Raw genomic sequence first — 11313 nt, forward strand, 5'->3', positions numbered from 1 at the left:
TCTGATCTACCCTGATGTAGAGGAGTTATTTTTCTTCTTCAATCAATATTTTGCTCACCTCCTTATCTTTGGTCTCCTCATCTATCATCCAAGATGCAAGGACCATGATCTTCAAGTCTCCCAAATTTGCATTGGGATCCCAAACATTGATATTAGTTAAGGTGAGGTTGTGCAGGTAGAACTAAGCTAATTTTAATTTGTCTTGAATGTTACTCTTTTCACACAGCTCAATAAACTACTTGTAGCCCTGAAATGGAATGGACACATGTTGTGCTAACGTTTTGATATGAAACTATAACCATTGGCTTTTGAGAAAAAGTGCATAGGATTTGGATGGAAATTTGCACTATAGTGCCTCCACGGAGAGGTTTTCCATTAGGCCAGTTGGGTTTCCTTTTGCTGCAATTTATTCCTCAACCATATGTTTGCTTCTTGCAATTCATCCCTCATTGTGGACTCTATTTCTCTTAACTCTCTCAACTCCATGCCCGATTCTAGGGAGATTTTCTTCCATAAGGCCCACATTTTCCACCTTCTTGGATTTGGAAATTTGCATCCATATATGTGTCCTTCCTCTTTCTACTTCAAGTTAAAAGAAGAGAGGGAATCCAAATTTTTGTGGGATCACTTTGCTTCCTTCAGCGAACTTATAATGGGAGATCAAACTAGGTTATGGACTAGGCTCCTGTAGCTCTGGAAGATCCTTTTGAAATGTTCTTGGAGAAGATTCCCCCTCTTGTAACTGTTGTGTTTCCTCTCTCCCTTTTCTCTGCCCCTTTTGTTCCCCCTGTAGAATTTTCTTCTCTTCCTGTAGCACTTTCTAAGTTTCCTATAATAGACTTTTTTTTCATGTAATTTTCCTTTTCCCTTTTGTTGGAGTGTAGTAGCTGCCTTGGGTTGCTTAGAGGAGGTTGATCTAGTAACAAGCCTCCTTACTTAGGTTATGGTACTCTTTGAGATGGATTCAGGAGATGTGAATTCCTCAACTTTATTTTCAATGGCTTCTAGCTACTCTATTTTACTTGGATTCTTCAATTGTAATAGGGATCTCTTGTTGAGATTTTTTTTTTTCATAAATTAGGCAAAAATCTCTAATGTGTGACAACAATAGGAATTTGTTGCTAGATTAGCTCCAGGTTGTTGGGAGAGAGTTAATGCATCCTATATTTGATGTAAGAGGATTTATGAGGCAGTTAGATTCTCTTAGCTATAAAACGGGTGTCCATACGGATTGTTTGGAGTGAGAGTTTGTGAGGAAATCGATTATTTTGTAATCTCCTGTTTGATAATAAAGATTGCCGATGCCTATGTTTGGTGGACATAGCCCAGATTGGTTGGGTGAACCATGTTAATCTGATGTCTCCTGTGTATGGTTATTTGCTGTGTGTATTGTTTATTTGTATGTTGTACATCTTTGCCTCTAACAAATGGTATCAGAGCATGTTGGAGGCGTCGTGTGAGCCTGCGTGGAGGTATTTCAAACCTGCCTGTGTACTTGTGTGTTAATGCATGAGGGTGCTGAGTTTTGCGTGCTGGTGGTGCGTATGGTGCACTGTTGCGTGGAGGTTTGAAGAAGTTGCGTGGAGTGTAGATTTTGGTGCGTTGCTGGTGCACTACTGCGTGGAGCGTATATCCATTGTTCTGTTGTTAATCTTGCTGCGTATGTTCACTGTTGCTGGTGCGTATGTGATATATATGCCTGGTGCATACTCCAGCGTAGAGGTATGTCAAATTTGCGTGGAGAGTGTTTTTTCAAACTTGCGTGCAGTTTTGTGCTGATGCGTTGAATGGCGGTAGTATATTTGTTTGTTGTGTATGTTTTTGGTGCGGTTTGGTGTTGAACACTGTGCACTAAACAAAAAAAAAACATATTGCTGTGCGCTAAAAACCATATTGGTGTGGCTGTGGGGCTGCGTATGTTGGTATTTTATGTGTATGTTTTTTTGTGGTGTGGTGTTAAACACTGTGCACTGAAAACTGAAAGTGTATTTCTCCATGAAACCATGCTATGTTTCGATTGCCACAAATTGCAGAATTGGTAAAATTGGATATTCAGTTTTTTGTATTGTAATTCGCACAGAAAAAAAAAGTTTGTTGTTTTAAAAAGCAAAGGCAGTGTAATATAAGGCATAGGCAATTTTTTTATATATATTAATTGCTGATATTTGAAAGTTGGATTTTTTGGAGATTATTGTTTTTTGGTTGATACAAGATGGCGAAAACTCAGAGTGCCCGGTTTGAAATTGAGCAGTTTAATGGCAAAAATAATTTCGAGATCTGGAAGGTGAAGATGTACGATTTGCTTGTCCAACATGGTGTGGCAAAAGCGTTGTTGGGAAAATCCAAACAGCCTTACAACATCATAGATAATGAGTGGGCCGAGATGGATGAAAGAGCAATAAGTGCTATTCGACTGTGTCTCGCGGATGATGTCCTGTTTAATATCGTGTCAGAGACAATAGTTGCTGGTTTGTGGACGAAACTGGAGAAACTGTACATGACCAAATCCTTAACCAACAAGATTCTCTTGAAGCGACCGTTGTACAATTTGCGAATGAAGGAAGGTACATCGATTGCTGATCATTTAAATGCTTCTAATACTCTTTTGGTGCAATTACAAAGTATAGAAGTAAAAATTCAATCCGAGAATAAAGCTATTACTTTATTGTGCTCATTGCCTGAGTCATGGGATCATTTTGTTACTTCTATAAGTCTTAGTTCTTCAGAAACTATTGAGTTTGATGATGTAGTTGCATCTTTATTATCGGAAGAAACAAGGAGAAGGTCGCATTCAGAAACCTCTACATCAGAAGCTATGATGGTTAGAGGTCATTCTAAAGAAAGACGCTCCAGTAGGCCGAGCGAATCACGTTCAAAGTCAAAAGGGAAGAAGAGTAAGGTAAAGTGTTGGTTTTGTGACAAATCAGGACATTTGAAGAAGGATTGCTGGAAGCGACAGCAGAAAACTTCTAAAGAAGGTTCTTCGACAGAGAAGAAGGAGGCAAATACTATAGATACAGGTTCGGCATCTGGTTCAGGTATGAGTGATGAAGTATTATCAGTTAATGTGTCAAATCATGCTAAACATTGGTTGTTAGATTCCGGTGCATCAAACCACATGTGTATTCATAAAGACTGGTTTAAGACATATAAATCAATTGATGATGGTGTTGTGTACATGGGTAATGATGTAACATGTAATATTGTGGGAATTGAGAGTATACAACTGCAAATGTTTGATGGGACAACTAAAATGTTAACTGATGTGAGGCATGTACCAGATTTAAGGAAAAATTTGATTTCATTAGGAGCACTTGATTCAAATGGATATAAAACTGTAATTCAAGGTGGAGTAATGAAAATTTACAAAGGTATTTTACTAGTTATGAAAGCTAAGAAGGTAGGAAATCTATTTCAGTTAGAAGGAAGTACAGGGTCAGATCATGTGTCTACGGTGTCTGAACATGACAGTAGTTCCATTCACTTATGGCATCAAAGGTTGGGGCATATGAGTGAAAGAGGGTTAAAAATTTTGGCTGATCGCAAGTTACTTCCAAATCTATAGTCTGGAAAGTTTAGATTCCTGTAAGCATTGTCTGTTTGGAAAACAAAGTAAACAAAAGTTTAAAACAGGCAAACATACTAGTAAAGGAATACTTGACTATATCCATTCAGATGTCTGGGGTCCAGCCCCTACAACCTCATATGGTGGCTCGTCCTATGTTGTATCATTTATTGATGAATTTTCTAGGAAAGTGTGGGTCTACATGTTGAAAAGGAAGTCTGGTGTTTTTAAGTTTTGAAGTAGTTTAGAGCATTGGTAGAAAACAACACTGGTAGAACAATAAAATGTTTAAGAACTGAAAATGGTGGTGAGTTTACTTCCAAGGAGTTTGACAGCTATTGCAAGGATGCAGGGATCGAGAGACATAAGACCACGGTTTATACTCCTCAGCAAAATGGAGTTGTTGAACGCATGAATAGGAATCTTCTAGAGAGAGGAAGGAGTATGTTGTGTAACGCCGTGTTGCAAAAGGAGTTGTGGACATAAGCGGTGGCAACAACTTGTTATGTGATAAACCGATCACCATCAACGGCGATAGGCTAGAAGATTCCTCAAGAGGTATAGAAAGGTCACCCTTATGACTATTCTAAACTCAGAGTGTTTGGTTGTGATGCATATGCTCTAGTGCCTAAACATTAGCGAACTAAATTAGATCCAAAGTCTGAAAGGTATATCTTTGTTGGGTATGGTGTTGGAACAAAGGGATATAGATTGTGGGATCCTACTACCCACAAAATCATCATCAACAGAGATGTAAAGTTTAATGAATCCTCTCTTGTACAGTTAGATGTAGATAGTAGATTGAAACAGGATGATGTATCTGACTTTCAGCACATTCAGTTTGATAACATTTCTAATGATAGTCATGATGACCATAGTTCAGATACTAGTCATGAACAGGTTTCAAAATCAGAACATGAACAGGGTTTAGGTATAGATCATGAACAGGTCTCAGATACAGATCGTCAAGAAGTTCCTTCAGATGGTAGTAAACCAATGAAGGAAGCACCAGAAACATCCTTAAGGAGGTCAACAAGAATCAGACGGCCACCGAGAAGGTATGATGATTATGTTACTTCAGTTGCATTTACTGCTAATGACAATGAACCTTTGTGCTATCAGGAAGCAATAGAAGGTTCTAAAAGTGACAAGTGGAAAGCAGCCATGAAGGATGAAATGATGGCCTTAGCTAAGAACGGCACATGAGATCTGGTTGAGCTTCCGAAAGATAAGAAAATTGTAGGGTGTAAATGGGTTTTCAAGCTGAAACGGGGTGTGAATGATACGGAAGACAGGTACAAAGCGAGGCTGGTTGCAAAAGGGTTCTCTCAGAAAGCCGGCATTGACTTCCATGGGATTTTTCAGCAATTGTTAAAATAGTTTCAATTAGAATTGTGTTAGCATTAGTGGCTTTGCTTGATTTAGAGTTGCAACGATTAGATGTTAAGACTGCATTTCTACATGGAGACTTAGATGAGGAAATTTATATGGAACAACCGGAAGGCTTTATTCAGCATCGCAATTAGAAATTTGTCTACAGGCTTAAGAAGTCATTATATGGCCTGAAGCAGTCGCCTCGGCAGTGGTATAAGAAGTTTGATTCTTTCATGTTGAGTTAGAAATATGTTAGAAGTGAATATGATCATTGTGTTTATTTTAAGCAATTTAAAAATGGCATATTCATTATCTTGGTATTGTATGTTGACGATATGCTTTTAGCAAGAAAAAGCATAGAAGAAATCAATAGGTTGAAGGCTCAGATGGCAAGGACATTTGATATGAAAGATCTAGGAGCAACAAGACAGATTTTGGGCATGGAGATTTTCAGAGACAGGAGCAATGGTAACTATGGCTATCACAACAAAAGTATATTGAGAAAATACTTTTGAGATTTGGTATGAATAATGTGAATCCTGTGTCAGACCCTTTCACTTCCCATTTCAAGCTTTCTTCGAGTTTATGTCCTAATATAGATGAAGAAAAGGATTATATGTCTCGAATTCCATATGCCAATGTAGTAGGGTGTTTAATGTATGCGATGGTTTGTACTCGACCAGATATTTCACATGCATTTGGGGTTGTCAGCAGGGATATGGCAAATCCGGGTAAAGAACACTGGTCAACAGTGAAATGGGTGCTTCAGTATTTGAGAGGCACAAGTAGTTATTGTATCACTTACAATAAGAGTAGTGAATTTGTTTGCGGATATGTTGATTCCGATTTTGCAGGTGATTTGGATAAGAGAAGTTCAACATCAGGGTATGTCTTTATTCTTGCATGTGGAGTTATTAGTTGGATGTCAAAGTTACAGAAAATTGTTGATTTATCCACTACTGAGGCAGAATACGTTGCTGCTTCTCATGCTTGCAAAGAAGTGATTTGGTTGAAAGGTTTGTTTGGTGAATTTGGTAGGTTGCAGGACAACATCAAGTTATTTTGTGACAGTCAAAGTGCAATACATTTGGGTAAGAATCCAGCCTATCACAGTAAATCAAAGCATATACCGATCAAGTACCATTTTGTAAGATAGGTTATCACTGAAAGGGGAGTCTCTCTTGAAAAAGTGCATACAAAGGAGAATTGTGCAGACATGTTCACGAAACCAGTTTTGTTAGAGAAGCTACGTTGGTGTTTGGCTTCTCTTGGCTTGTAGAAAAGATAAAAATAATAAAGAAACAGGGTATCAGGCTAATTGTTGTCAAGGTGGAGATTGTTGAGATTTTCTGTTTCATAAATTAGGCAAAAATCTCTAATGTGTGACAACAATAGGAATTTGTTACTAGATTAGCTCCAGGTTGTTGGGAGAGAGTTAATGCATCCTATATTTGATTTAAGAGGATTTATGAGGTAGTTAGATTCTCTTAGCTATAAAACAGGTGTCCATACAAATTGTTTGGAGTGAGAGTTTGTGAGGAAATTGATTATTTTGTAATCTCTTGTTTGATAATAAAGATTGTCGATGCCTATGTTTGGTGGACGTAGCCCAGATTGGTTGGGTGAACCACGTTAATCTGTTATCTCCTGTGTATGGTTATTTGCTATGTATATTGTTTATTTGTATGTTGCACACCTTTGCCTCTAACATCTCTATGGGAGTTTGAGGCTCCCATGTTTAATCCTAGTACTTTTCCTTGTTTTGAAGTATAGGAGTATAGGAGAGTTTTCATCTACCTTTTCTTCTCAGGTTGGATTGGTGTACTCAAGGACCCTAGGGTACAAGCTGCCTCGTTTTCAGTGGGTCCAAAAGACAAACTTTATGCTCTAGGGATACCTCCTCTTCTTTAGGTGCATTGTTTTTCTTAGGGCTTGGTTCTTCATGTTTTTCCTCCTCTTCTTATTTATTTTTCTCTTTCTCAACTTCTTCCTCTTGCTCTGGTTCCTCCTCTATTTTATCTACCTCTCCCTCTTCTTCCTCTTCTACCTCTGCCTCTTATCCTTCAACACTAGAGGCTAGGGTCTAACCAAGTGTAAGGACTTGAGTTTCAAGGAAGGATTCTCTATCCATATCCATGAATGTGGACTAGAGGACATGAACCCTTAATTTTTTCAAAGTAACTTCTACTATTAGTTTGATGAGGCAATGGTGGCCTAAGTGCTATTGATCTCCCTCTCTCACCTTATCACTCATGTCCATGATGGACTATAGCAGGAAATAAGGCACACTGAGTCTTTAGGATAGGAGTAATATTTCTTGAAATCTTAGTTCATGGAGAAGTCTGAATTGGTAGCCATAGACTACACTCAGTCTTCCTTCACAAGAGATTAACTTAAGGATGTGGTATGCCACCTCATCCCAGGGATATGGTAGGATCTCCCATCTAACTCCATTTCTATCTTCAATAGGATTCTCATCAGTCGTGAAGAAATTATTCTTAGCAATGGAACTACTATGTTGAAGAATCTAGGGCCAATGTAGCATTAATGTGATTCTTCTTAACTTGATAACTATTTGTGAGGTATTTTAACTTTTCTTTTTAACATAGTCTTCATTTGTTATTATTAGAGTATGGCTTCACTAGTTCATCAAATAAATACCAAAACAAAGAGGAAAGAACACAAGATGGTTGGCTTTATGCTAGGGCTAAAACCTCTTCCTCCTGGAGAGGAAAACCCACACACAATTCTTCATATAGAGATTCCATTTGACAAATACCAAGACCTTGACTGTTGACTTACTAGGCCACTCCAATATCAAGAGAAAAATCATCTTCTTGCTATTGATATCATCATCATCACTGCTTCTTCATGGAGGTCATCATTACTGCACCTTCACTAAGATATTCATTTTAATAATGAGGTAATGAATGTTTCTCTATCATTACATCTTCACTGATATATTCAATGCTCTTTTACTGAGATCATATCTTCACTTGAATCATCACTAGTAACATGAATACTTGTTACTATGTCTTCATTAAATAGAGACTAAGATTATAACTTCGTCCAGATTGTATATTGTGTCATACCATATTACTATGAAATATATTCGTCATGAATATACTAAGGGTGAGTATGCTTCCATCAGATCATCTAGATTATTAGTGTCATAGTTAAGGCAAGAGTTGACCATGTCGAGATAGAGATTATGTCAAGATAGTAGTCATAATTATGCGTTTAGAAAGAATGTCGAGAGACTATATGACGAGAGTATATTACCTTGATATTCTTTATTACAAATACGCTGAGACAGTAGATGTGACTAGACAGCATGTTGAGAGTGCACTGTGAAATTACTTAGATCAGAGACTGCGTTTAGTATGCTGAGTATGAGTGCATTCTCTACCTACACCAAGAGCCTCATTATATTACCCATCTAAAGGATAGATACCTTATGAGATTGCAAGGTCTTAGTACTGTCCTCAATCACTGTGATTACCATTGAAAAATTCATAGATATCTGAGATTCTGTTCTGTACCCATGAAGAATCAGAGAGACAAATACGAGATATTTTCCTTATCTTTTGTGGATACCCCAACTGGGTATATATGGTGGTTTTCCCTCGATATTTAGCCGACATGAGCTAGTGAAGAGTTATGCCTTCAATGACACCTAACATGAATTCATTTAATTCGATTTTGTAGGCCGATATAACTACTTTCTTTATCATTTCTCTTGTTGTCGTGATCAAGAGGATCGTGATTGTCTTGGAGGGTTGATCTAGACACTAGGTTCACTAATATACATTAAATATATGCTCAAGAAGAGCTCTTTATGCATGTATTTCACTCTTTCACTTTCCTAAATCTATAGAATGTGCCAAAAACTCATTCTTATAATCTACAAAATAATATTTATTTTCTTAACAAGTACAAAGATAAAAATTACATTTGTAAATACCAGACCTAGTTACACTTTCTTAAACACTCCCTCTTAACTAGGGAGGTATTTATAATGGCACTTGAGCATTCTCAATCTGAATAATTTCTCATAAGAAGAATCGGATTGGAAATCCATCTGTGTGGCATCATAGTAATCAACAATGTTTATAGCAAGCCCTTGACTAACAACTCTATCTCTCATAATACCATAGCACAATGTTGGCAAGACCAATGATTTTCAGACACCTTTATCATTGTCTCTCAAGGTACATACCCACCTCAGTGTTCACTGAGTATGGCTTTCTAGGACTATTCTCATCTTAGGTTCCCAATACTCAAAGAACATCGGTTCTCTTGCATACTCTTATCTTGGATGGCATACACATCCTCAATGAGCATCAAATTCCAGATGATTACCCAATCCTCCATTCTTTCTTTTGAGGTGAAGGAAAGAATGTTGTGCCTACATTTCTATCTGTGGCCTTCACTTAGACTTACGACTATTAGTCCTCGTCTAGTGCATGACACATGAGATAGAAAACCAAAAGTGTCACTCCCTTTTGGTAGTGATATAAGGCAAACTCCCTCTTGATTAGGGACCAACCCGAGCTCCCTCTTAGCTAGGGACTGTCCTATACATCAACTTCTTCTTCATGGGTCTTTTGATTGCTTGGTCAACTTCTCTTCTTGATGTCATGAAAGTTAGTTGAGATTATTTCTTGTAGGGAAAAAATCATCAATCACTTTCCTCCTTAGTTCATCATGTCATTCCTTTCTACATGGAAAGTGGCCTTCTTCATATCTAGAACCTTCGTCATATGACTACTTCTATCTCATTTTTCTTCTTCCTTTCATCACATGAATTCTAGTTGTACTTGTAAGTAGCCCTGCATGAACTTATCCAGATATTATTCAATAAATCAGATATATCACTAAATCAAATCGTACCTTACTAGGTGGCCCTTCGTCATGACATCTTTCTGTAGGTACCAAAATCCTGCATTCATGTTGACACATCTCCCAAAGATGTCCATTGTCAAGGGTCTACATATTTTCTAATAGAGTCTTCATATCTTTTTGGGAGATTTTCTAGTCAAGTCTTCTTGATCTTTTGGATGTTGATTGACTTAATCAGGGTTTCATATCTCGGGACATCTTCTTTCCTTACACATTCCATTCCCATGTGCATTTTAATTATATTTTCTTAACTGTATTCATCCATTTCATACTTCATATAAGGATATATTATGTTGATTTCATCTAGTGTAACTTATGCATTCCTATATCCTTTTAGAGGAGGATATCATATTTCCTCTCAGTCATGCTTCTTAAGATAGAACTAATGATCCATGTTACCTGCAACCATATGGCATGACATTATAATATTAAACAAAAGCATACATACCGTATTTTACGTTCAGGTCATTGAGTCTTCTTCTAGTAGTTTTGTTGATTGAAGAGATCTTTAATCCATTGATCTGCTTCATGTCATCACATCTCATCTCATGGATTCCATAAGTTGGAGTTCTTGTTGAAACACTTGCTTCTTCTCTAGATTAGTGAACCCTACGACGAGTTTAGAGTCTCCAAAATGTATTCAAAATATCATCCACTTCCACCTTTATCGCCACCATTTCACTCACATGTTGCAACTCCATGACCATATAAACTTTCATTAGGCTTCATTTTTATAATTATATGGGTTCCATTTATGTTTTCCAAAAGTTAATTATTTCTAGTATTATAAGTGAATTAAATGGTTAAAACTTAGAAAAAATACATATACTTTCTAATACATAAAAGTGGCTTGAGTTTCATGACATGCGTAGGCCATTTGGAAGCTTCCAAGGCACCCTTATGTGGCCTCCAATTCTCAAATTCGAATTATCTTCAAGATATGGAAGAAGATTTGGATAAAGGTCAAAGAGGATATGTGTCTCATCATTACCTATTTAATTTGTAACTATATGAGATTTTCTAGGGATCTAGGGAAATGGACCTCCATTAATCAGCTAGCTTCTTATGTTTTTGTACAAATATAAGAGCCTCCTCCTTTCAAAGGCATGTGAAAAGTTGGGGAAATGATCATGTTTTGAATATAGAGGAGGATATCATATTTCCTCTCAGTCATGCTTCTTAAGATAGAACTAATGATCCATGTTACCTGCAACCATATGACATGACATTATAATATTAAACAAAAGCATACATACCTTATTTTACATTCAGGTCATTGAGTCTTCTTCTAGTAGTTTTGTTGATTGAAGATATCTTTAATCCTTTGATCTGCTTCATGTCATCACATCATCATCTCATGGATTCCATAAGTTGGAGTTCTTGTTGAAACACTTGCTTCTTCTCTAGATTAGTGAACCCTACAACAAGTGTAGAGTCTCCAAAATGTATTCAAAATATCATCCACTTCCACC

The sequence above is a fragment of the Pinus tabuliformis genome, chromosome 9 (assembly GCF_031772625.1).
Source record: "Pinus tabuliformis cultivar Carrire ecotype Pingquan chromosome 9, CPIR1, whole genome shotgun sequence".
Classification (NCBI taxonomy): Eukaryota; Viridiplantae; Streptophyta; class Pinopsida; order Pinales; family Pinaceae; genus Pinus; species Pinus tabuliformis.